Raw genomic sequence first — 11,320 nt, forward strand, 5'->3', positions numbered from 1 at the left:
TCTTACATGAATTTTCTCAACCTAGGCGCAGTCCATAATCAACAATGCAGCTCACAGACATGGTGTCTTTGGTTTCTCTGAATCCAGAGAGATCTCCAGCTCTCTGTCGTTCACAATATTGACACTTGTAAAGATTCCATTCTAATCATTTTATTAAGCCTCCCTCTGTGTGGAGTTGTCTGATTATCCCTTTATGCCTTTTTGTTTATATTCAGTCGACATGTTTTTGACCAGAATATGACAGAAATCACCATGTTCTTTCTCAGTGTACCACATCCGGAGAAATCCAGAAGTACAGACTTTGACTTTTGGCATCCCCATTTCATTTACCATGACCTTGGGCAATTTTCACTGCCTCCCTGAACCTTGGCTCCTGCATTTATAAAATAAAGATAATAATCCTATCATTCTTATGACATATTCACATTAAAAAGAATTAAACTTTCAGAAGAAAGATGCAAAGCCAACCAAAGAGCAAGACCTTGCCTCAGGGAATAAAAATGCAAATAGGACTGTGGAAATGGCTCAGTGGTCAATGATGCTTGTTTGCAAAGCATGCTAGCCCAGGTTTGATTCCCTAGTGCCCATATAAAGCCAAATTCACAAAGTGGCTCATGTTTGTAATAGCCAAGGCCCTACCATCACACCCATTTTCATTAATTCATCCCTTCAGTCAGTCATTTTCAACTTGTAAATAAATAATTAAAAATTAAAAAGAAATTTTAAAACCTTCAAGTAAATAAATGGAAAGGTTTCTTTTTTTTTTTTTAACATAATTCCTAATTCAAGCTCTATCATTCACCAGGTATATAACCTAGAACAAGTTCCTTCATATCCCCCTATATCAATTCCCCTACATGAAAGGACTGATAGTAACTAATGCTGGTACATTTCATGAAGATTCATGAAGTTCCCATGCATAAAGCACAGGAAGAGTGCATGTCACTGAAAAATCATGGAGTGCATGCCAGCAATTCTCCAAGTTGTTAACAAGTAGCATGTAAAGCCATGGGGTGATCTCCACACAGCATTTGAAGTCTAAAGCTCTTTCAGCTTTGTACCTCAGGTGCTTTCTAGACACATGTGTCTTCCTCTTTCAGCTTTCTCTCTCTTCTGTAACTCTCACCTCAGCAGTTTATACTTTCACTGAGATCAAAAGACGACATGTGGTCATTTTCACATTGTTCGTGGATTTTCAGGCCTCAGTCTTAGAACGCATATACCTGTGTTTATAGACTTGAGTGTAAGCAGGTAAGATACTGCTTGTGTGTCACTCCTTGCTTGACTCTTTCTGTTTTTCTCACTTAATTTAATGTCAAGCAGCTGAGTAAACACTTATCATAAGTGCAATGAGCTGAAGACCCTATTGTCTGCTTAGATAACACAGTGCCCCATGGAGTGATCTGGAGGTCCGTGTGATTTAACATCCTCATCACGGGCCTACTGAAGAGTGGAGAATGTTCCCATCCATCTCCCCAGGCACCCCGAGTATCTAAGTATCTTTCTATACAATGCCTGATCTTGGTCTCTCAGTCTGTGTGCAACAACAGGAAGTTGAGGACCCCAGGGCCAGTCTCAGGAGAAGCACTCTTCCCCTGCTTCACCTGTACCACGCTCCTCACCTAGCTGTGTATCTGACCCATGCCCGAGGTCTGCTTCAGCTCACCTCCTCGTGTTTGTCCACGGGGATGACTCTACCTCCACGCTCAGTACCCTCCCATCTGTTTGGTTGTCTGTGTTACCCTCACTTCACCCAACCCCATGTCTACCCACTGAGCCAGCCAGCAATCACTCCATCCTGCCTTGTCTTCCAGGAAGGAGAATAGATTCACAGATGAGGGAAAGCCCACTTCCTTAGGTGGAGTTCAGGATGGCACACTCAGGTCAATATCCATCCTTGGGGTTCCTTGAAACCAGTTGCTGATGACATTCAACTGTATTTACCTTTTACAAAACAATCTTTATCCTCTTGTTAAAAAATGCACTAATAAAGTTAATGAGCATCTTTAAAGAGAAAGACATGGAGAAGTGAAAAAGCAGGAGGGAGGGAGGGAAGGAGGGCTTATAAGCCCGTCTCCATCTTTACCATAGATGGGAGTCCAAATGCAGTATTTATAGTGACTATGTCAGAAGTAGCTGATTGGAAACATTCCTTTGGAAAGAAATCCATTATCACCCAGTAGCTCCCATAGCAATGTCCAGCACTATGAGGACTTGCCAGGAAAGGACTGGTTATCGCTCAGTCCCCATGTTTTCTCTCACTGTCTGGGGACAACAGCCTGTGCTATCTTCAGCAATGAGGTCTTACCTTTTAGCTCAGTCAAGTAGCTAAGTGATTGGTAATGGGCTGCATTGGTGGGGGAACTCATGGATCTCCCTGGCTAACTGCTCACTGTTGGGAATAAGCCTTATCTAGTCCTGGTGTTCACAAGCCAGAGCCAGAGGTTTTAGGATTAAATTTATACTGGGCATTTCACTCTGATTCACCCACTTCCCTTAATTTGGGGCTTTATCTTGTATAATGGTATCTAGGCAGAAGGTTCCTATTATACTAACTACTTTAGTCTTTGGTTACCAGCAGCATGGATAAGCAGAGGACCCTGAAAGATACATAATCAATCAGCCAGACAACATGCACAAATTTGTGCAATAGTGGCATACAGCCTTTTCTCCTTATAAGGCTGCAAATAAGAGTTTATAAAGATACATATGAAATGCAATTATCAATGCTAAGAAAGACATCTATAAATGTAGGAGAAGGTAAAAAAAGATAACAGAAATTGGTACAAAATACTGGGTTTCAATTAGGGTGTCCAAATGGAGGAAAGAAAATTAAATGTGCTTAGAAAAGACAACTGGAAAATCATTCCTAAATGTAAAAACCCAATTCAATTAAAATCTGCCTATTATGTGTCAGACATTGGCTGGCTGATGGAAGATAGAAAGATAAGGTACAATTTTTGTGCCCTGGCTAGCATGGGAGAAAGATATGTTAAATTTGTCTGAAAGGTGATATGACTGTAGGACTACTGATTGATTTTTTTTTGGCATCTGGGGGCCTGACAAACTATTGCGCAGAAGACTGAAGTTGGAGAAGGAGCTTGCAGCATCCTTTGAACTAGAGACACAACGGAGAGTAAGAAGCCTCATGAGGCTGCTGAGAAATGGCAGGATGTGAGCCAGTGGAGAAAGTGCTGGAAGCTTCGGGGTAGGACACTCTGTGGAACAGGGTGTGACTCACACACCCTCTGTCCAGCCCTGCCAGCTACTTACCATCCCTGGCACGTAGTGGCTTTCCTGAGTCTTTGTGTCATTGCACATGCTATCTATGCCTCCTGAAATGGGCTCAGACTGCTCTCAGTGACGACATTTTAACCTCCCTTCAAGATTTATTTCTAGTCTCCCTGCCCATCCCCCGCCCTCCAGCATGGCATCTAAAAGAGAGTCAGGTACACAGTTCAGAAGCAATTAATACTGCTGCAGAAGCTCAGCCACAGCCAGATTTGAGATCTAATTATATCTCAGAAAATAGGAGAGAATCCATTTAAAAGCTCTTATAATTTATTAGAGTTCAGTAAGTGGCCATATGTAATGTAAAAATATGAAAAATGTGAAAAAATCAGATTTCTTCTATGCCAGAAAAAAAATCATTTAAAAGACATAATGGAAGTAAAATTACATTTACAGAAGTAAGCAAAGAAAAACAACAATCTATAAAATACCTCTAAAAATATATCCAAAGATTCCTTGTAAATAAATATATAAAATTAGACATAGATAAAAGGTTTGAGTAAGTAATGTTTCTGGATGAGAAGAATGAATTTTTCTAAGTCTGCATTTTGTATGTGCAAGAATAATATGCATATAATAGAAACCAAATTCAATCTACATAATTTGAATATTTGCCTGAATGACTCTTAAACTTCTTTTAGAATCAAACAGACAAGGAGTGCCAATATTGGGGTAGGTGGATGATTATGCATTGGCTTACCTTTTTAGACAAAATGATTTTTTAAAATTTTGACAATTTGATAAATGTGACAGCAACCAATGACTTGGTAGCCTAATAAGATGGGGGGGGGGATATTCCAATGTAAATTGTAAGTAAAGAGTCATTAAACAGAACATCATGCGGTGATGGTAGAGGTTTGTATTAGCCAATAAAGGATGTTGCAAAAAAGCTGAACTACATGTCAATGAGAGTGAAATATAGTACACATGTACATCAAAACATATTCCAGGTCTGGTGATGGATCAGTGGTTAAGGCACTTGCCTACAGAGCCTAATGAACTGGGTTCAATTCCCAGTACCCACGTAAAGCCAGATGCACAGAGGTATATACATCTGGAGTCCATGTGCAGTGAGTGACTGGAGGCCCTGGTGCCCCATTCTCTTTGTCTGTCTCTCTGTCTTTCTCTCTGCTTGCAAATAAATAAAAATATTTTAAAAATACTCCAGTGTATTCAAGACCTAAATGTAAAAGCTAATTATAAGAAAAAATCTTAAAACTCTCTAAATGGAAAAAAAATGGTACCTAAACAAAAAAATGCACTGTAAAATAAGCACTACTAAATATAGCTACATTGATATGTAACTTTTCATATGCCAGAAACAATAGACAAGTAAGTATGCACATGGAAAACTTGGGACAGTTATATGCAGCACATTAAAAATGAACATGGGTGACGGCGCTGATACTCCTAAAACTACATAAAACATTAAAGACAAAAAGGTAAATTTAGAAATAAAAGCAAGAGAAACAAAAATAAAATACACAGAAAAAGAAATATAAAAAGATGAAATTTGCGTGGAATTTTTTTTTTAATTTTTATTTATTTATTTATTTATTTGAGAGCGACAGACACAGAGAGAAAGACAGATAGAGGAAGAGAGAGAGAATGGGCGCGCCAGGGCTTCCAGCCTCTGCAAACGAACTCCAGACGTGTGCGCCCCCTTGTGCATCTGGCTAACGTGGGACCTGGGGAACCGAGCCTCGAACCGGGGTCCTTAGGCTTCACAGGCAAGCGCTTAACCGCTAAGCCATCTCTCCAGCCCTTGCGTGGAATTTTAAGCAAACTCTTAGAAGCAGAGAGAAGAATGCTGTTACCAGGGGGCTTAAGGAAGGGACACACACAGATAATGATCAAAAGGAACAACAAAGTTACAGTTTATTTACAAACGAAAGAGTCAAGCCTGATGGCACAAGCCCATAATCCTTATCACTCAGGAGGCTGAAGCAGGTTGATACCAGTTTCAAAACCCAGCTGTTTCTGAGTAAACTGAATCTGAGCCTGAGCTGTAAACTGAGATGAGAAAGGTTAAAGGAAGGCTCACTGGTATCATGCTTGCCTAGTACGTGCGAGGCCCTGGATTCAATTCCCCTGCACCAAAAACAAAAATAAATAAATAAATAAAAGAAGGAAAGAAAGAAGAAATTTTAAAAAAATAATAATTTTGGTAGCTGGAGAGATGACCCAGCCGTTAAAGGCACTTGTTTGACAGCGTGATGGCTTGAGTTTGATTCCCCAGTGCCCACGTAAAGCCAAATGCAAAGCATTTGAAACTGTCATAACACTTAACTGTTGCTGCTGTGAGGAAGGTCAGGAGACCATGTGCTGGCACATGACTGCCTTGAGGGAGCACGATCCCAGCCACGGCAGAGAGCTGTGCAATATACATAGTAATATTAAAAATACAACAAATTTCCAGCTTCCAGGAAATGCACATCACATTTTTTTTTGTCATTTAGTCTCTTAAAAATGTAAACAAGTGCTTGATTCAGTAGCATGTATACTAAAATTAAAATGAAACAGAGATTACTGTGGCCCCTCTACAAGGATAACATGCAAATTAGTAAAGCATTCTATATTTAAGCATATACATCAAAGTAATGAAAGAAGATCACAACCTACACTTGTCATGAAACTATAGAATATCTTAAAATTTATCATGATATGTAGCATCCAAATGCAAGTAAAAAACAATTAATGATAAGTTAGTTTGTAGACTAAGTGAATGGAAACTTCAATGGAATGTTCAAGACAGAAAGAAGGAAAGCCAAAATTCACTTACATACTACATGAGTCATTACCTTTAAATTACTTCCACTTGAAAACCATCAACTTCTCTCCCTATGAGGCGGCAGTGGCAACATACACTGCTTAGACAGAAAGCATTACCATCACCTACCACATTGAATATAGTCATCACATTAGAACAGAAGATACTTTACTGAGAAAACTTGCTGTCTAGCTTCAGAAGTTATTGGATAATATGTTTATATGACAAATAGAAATGTGGACTGGGGAGATGGCTCAAAAGATAAAGTGCTTACTAGTGTAAGTACTTGAGTCTAGATCCCCAAACCTATGTAAAAGCCAAATGTTTTAGGAATACATCTACAGGGAGAAGGGAGGGAAGCAAAGATAGGAGCATTTCCCAGAAGCTCACAGGCCAGCTTCCTGGTGGATACAACAATGAACAATGATAGCAAAAGGCCCTGGAAGTTATCCCCTGACTTCCACCTACTCCCTGTGTCATGCACACACATCCATTCTCAAGTACATGAACACACACACCCACATACACATGCACATGTGCACGCACACACGCACATGCATATACATCCAACCAAAAAATAGTAGATAGTGATGTATCACCATGATTTAGAAATACAGAAGCATGCAATTGCAATGTGAAGGGCTCTGTGGGGAGAGAACAGAGAAAGGAGGAACGGGTGTTTCAATTCTGCTTCTGTTCTTATCAAAGCAATGCCTTAGCATCACTATGGGCATGAGCTTTCCTAAAACAAAATATAGTATAACAATTCAAAAGATGACCACAGATGGCCAACAGATACATGAAAAAGTGCTCAACATCACTAAACATCAGGGAAATGCAAATTTAGGCCAGAGTGAGATGTCACCCACTCTAACAAGAATGATCATTATCAAAAGGACAAGAGGTAGTAAGTGCTAGAAGGGCTGTGGAGCTGTACTACAAATTAAGTGCAGTCATTATGGGAAACAGCATGGCAGTTTTACAAAAGTAAAACTAGAATTACCATATGACCCAGCAATGCCACTACTGGGTATTATACAAAATAAAATAAATCGGTATGCAAAGATGTCACCTATTCACCCCTCCTGATCACAATAGCCAAGACATGGAAATGACCTAGGTGTTCCACTCACAGAGGAAGAGATGAGAAAAAAAAAAAAAAAATTAAGCAGTAGTACATACATACCATGAAATACTATTCAGCCCTAAAAAGAAAGAAAGCCTGTCAATTATGACATGAATCATTATGTTAAGCAAAATAAGCCAGGCACAAAAAAGGCAAATACCACGTGATCTCAGTCATATGAGAACTTAAAAACACTGAACTCATAGAAGCTTAGAGTGCAGAGGTGGCTGTCAGGGGATGAGGAGAGGGAGGATAAGAAATGTAGATCAGCAGGCAGAAAGCTAGGAGCAAACCCTGCTGTGCTGTTTAGGGCCCAGTAGGCTGACCAAGTTCAGAAGTAGTTAATGTACACTTCAAAAGCTCAACGAAAGGGTTGTAAATGTTTTCACCATAACGAAGTGACAAACATTTGGCAAGATAGATAGGTGGGTATCAGTTACTTTCTCATTGCTGGGACAAAATGCCTGACAAAAATTAATTTAAGAGAAGAAGAGTTTCTATCAGCCTACAGTTCCAGCTACAGTGCATCGTGGAGGAAGAGGCACGGTGGCAGGAGCTGGAGGCGGCTGGTCACATTCAGCACAGTGGGGAAGCAAAGAACGATGAGCGCTCCTGCTCAGTCAGCTCTCTTCTTTCTACATAATCCAGAACCCCAGGCTATGAAGCCATGCCACCCACAGTTGAGGTGTCTCTTGCCATCCTATTGAAACTAATCAAGATAAATCCAGGTAATTCATCACAGACATGAACAGAGGCTCACCTAGCCTACCTAATCCCTCCCAGGAGACTCTAGGTCCTGTGAAATTGACAATCAATGTAAGCCATCACAATAATCGACGTCATTTAAATATTACACACTGTATACATGTATCAGAACAGCACACGTATGCAAAGCAGGGTGGCTCAGAACTCCAACCCCAGCACTCTGCAAGTTGAGGCAGGAAGATCACAAGTTCAAGCCTACCTAAGCCACATCATGAGATATTCTTTCAAAAACTTAAACAACAAAGCCACATGATTCCATGAATGGGCTCAATGTTTATGGGTTTTGCACAAATAAAAATAATTTAATTCATTTACAAATTCAGTTTTAAAGCAAACATAATGAACTCAATGTAGCATTTTTCAAAGGAGATAGACATTGAATGTTTTGTCATGGAAGATCCCATGCAATGATAGCAATTAATTATAAAATAAGAAAGAGGTGCTAAAAATCACAACACATTTAATATCACATGCCTGTTAAAAAGCCTGAATGGATAGCCTTTTGTGAGTGGGGTGATTGGTAGTAGTGATTGAACCCAAGGTTTTGCACAGGCTAACAAAGTTCTCAACCACTGAGCTACAGGCCCAATCCTCTTCGTACATTTCTTCATGTTGAGACTGTCACTGAGCTGCCTGAGCTGACCTTTAAGCCTGCATAACCCAGACAGGACTTGAACTTATACTGTCCTGCATCAGCCTTCTGAGAAGCTGTGATGACAAGACCCGGCTTAAATAGTGTTTCAATTGAACGTGATGGTTCGCTTGATCAAGAAATACCTGGTTGGAGAAGAGAAGAAAGGGAAGGGTGAGAAATTAAGGCAGGGCAGAGGCTCAATCTATGGATACAAATTTATTTTCTAAGTATCATTTGATTATGAATATAGCATAAACCTAAGAACCAGGTCTTAAAGTCAGTCTCCTAAGAAAATGGCCTTTGCTGTTGAAGACTGTCACCCGTCCCACACCCACGCTCCCTCTGATTTGGGAATAAGTTCCTCTTAAGAAGACTGCATTATCCCCAGAAACAATCTGAGGTAGTAATGAAAACAACCTATTTTTCACTTTATCTATTTTTGCAATGTTTGTTTTAATTGGATGATTAGCCAGGCTTCTTAAGGATGTGCTGACAGACATAAATTAGCTTTTGAAAGCACTACTTGGAAAAAAAATAAATAAACAAAACCAAACAGAAAAAAAAAAAAACAGTCCAACTGGCACAGTTATTTTAAGAACAAGATGTATGCAATGCCATGCAGGCAGGGCTCACCCTTTGTGTAACCGAATTCCACCTCTCTTTGTTCCAGCCCAGTTGGTTCTTGACTTGAGAAATGGCCATCGTTACTTGGGGACAAGTGCCGCTGTCCCTGTGTACACCGGGGTCCTGATTCCCAGCCTGTGTTTCAGACACGCAAGGCTGCCCCGACCACTCCTGAGCGCTGCTGCTTTGCGACGCTGCGATTTGTTCTCTTCAAGAGCACACCTGACACCAGGCACAGCAGATGGCCTGAATGCACACGCGATCCAGAGAACTAGAATTGCTAGTGTGGAGACCAGGCCTAGATAGATGATAGGACAAGTCAGTCCCCTTCCCTGCAGCACCAGTCTCCCAGTGCAGGACGCGGTCCACGAGAGGACAGAACCGAATTATGTGGTTAGGAATTGCCCCCTCCCAAAGTCGTGGGGGAGGGGAACAGCCCTCTTATGGTATGTCCTGTCAGATATTTGAAACAGTTTAAATGGAAGCCACAAGCCAGCTTCGGCTGCTCTTTCTTCTGTCTCAGGGCTGGCAAGGGACTTAACCCAAAGCACGTTGGATGCGTGTGGAATTCTAGAGCGAGGTACCTGCAGCGCTTGCACATTGGCCTGGACTTACTTTTTGCCACCTATGCAGAGTTTGCGGATGAGAGAAAAGAAATTGCTCCAGAATTTTGTTTTGTTTTTTAATAAATTGTAAATTGCCCCCAAAACATCACAAGAGAGGGGAAAAAAATAGCTCTCTCCCCATTTCTACTGTCCTTGGCAAGAAATGTAACAGCTCAAAATTAATTTTGCAAATAATTGCAGCTTATACAGGGATTCTCAGTAAACCAAGATGCATAACCTCTAAAAGACAGTGAAGGAAACTCCTAAGTGAGCAAAAAAGACAGACCAGGGTACTTTCTGCACATCTACCAGTTTTAAGGGCTCATCGTCAGTGTATGTGAGAGCTTCTCACACTCATGTTTGATACCAACTAAAACCTAATGAACTGTTTGTGATTATTTTGCTATTGTTTTGTTTTGTTTTTAATTTTCCTCTCATGACAACATTAAAGAACCTATAGAGTATGTTAAAGGGAGTTAACAGACATCATTTAAAAAAAATACCATGTGCCTCTGTTTTACATGATTTGTTTCTTATAACGAATGCTGTCATCTCTGCTTGACAGGAAGAGAAACTGAGGCACAGAATCCTACTCCTCTAGAAGGCATAAATGGGACACAAATTCTAGACTGTAGGGACTCAGCTGGAATTCCATTTACACCTGACACCCAAGACATCTCTAGACGGTAAGAGTGCCTGTCAGGTTTACATCCAGTCAAGAGGACTGAGAAGTTACGGGATGGGTAAGAGAGGGGGAGATGTCTGGAGGCATATTTCTCTCCTTCTAGCAGCACCAGGAGGATGCTGTGCTCAAAGGCCTGATGCCAGTGGACTTAGGGCACCTGCATGTTGCTGCTATCCTACCTGCTACAGGGAATTCTTCCTGCTTCAAGATCAGTACTTGTACCTAAACCACAAAGCCAATTGAGGCAGTATCCTGTCCATTCAGCTTTTCTCTTCCCACCTCTTAGAATGCAGCTCTTGCTCAGATCTGTTTTTGTGTGTGTTCATGGTTAACAGGGAAGCTATCCATTGCCTCTTCCTAAAGTATTAAGCCCCTTAACAGAGGCTTCTTTCAGTAAGCATGTTTTGCAGAGGAGCTAAGAATGATTTGTACTTTGTCAAACTGTTAAAGCTCAACAGATTGAATTGCCTTCAACTGGTAGAATGAAACAGGTAGAAAACCATTGTTTTTTGTATGTGTGCTTTATAATATTTATAAAGCAGTTACATATGCAATCTCAATTAATAAGTACTATAAGACACTGATATTGCAATCTGAAAAAATATTTTGCCTTCCCTATATCATTTAACCCTTAAACAGCCTTCCAGCATTGTGTTATCTTTGCTGGACTCAAGCAACATAACCTTCAGAATACTTGGTGAGTTTGCGATGGGGCCAGATTGTATCCCAGGACTCATATTTGTAATCCAAGGGCTTTTCCTAGATGCACTTAGGACTTTGAAGGAATCGGACGTTTTGTCTTCGGCATCCTGCCTAACTG

The 11,320-nt window shown here is 40.5% G+C and overlaps 1 non-coding gene across 1 annotated transcript; it reads left to right on the forward strand.

The window, feature by feature from the left end:
• Positions 1–5,770: 5,770 nt before the first annotated feature.
• On the forward strand, positions 5,771–5,874 carry LOC123459747. Its single transcript, XR_006636492.1, has one exon. It is a non-coding gene; the product is annotated as a U6 spliceosomal RNA (small nuclear RNA).
• Positions 5,875–11,320: the final 5,446 nt, after the last annotated feature.

Source organism: Jaculus jaculus, chromosome 3, assembly GCF_020740685.1.
Source record: "Jaculus jaculus isolate mJacJac1 chromosome 3, mJacJac1.mat.Y.cur, whole genome shotgun sequence".
Classification (NCBI taxonomy): Eukaryota; Metazoa; Chordata; class Mammalia; order Rodentia; family Dipodidae; genus Jaculus; species Jaculus jaculus.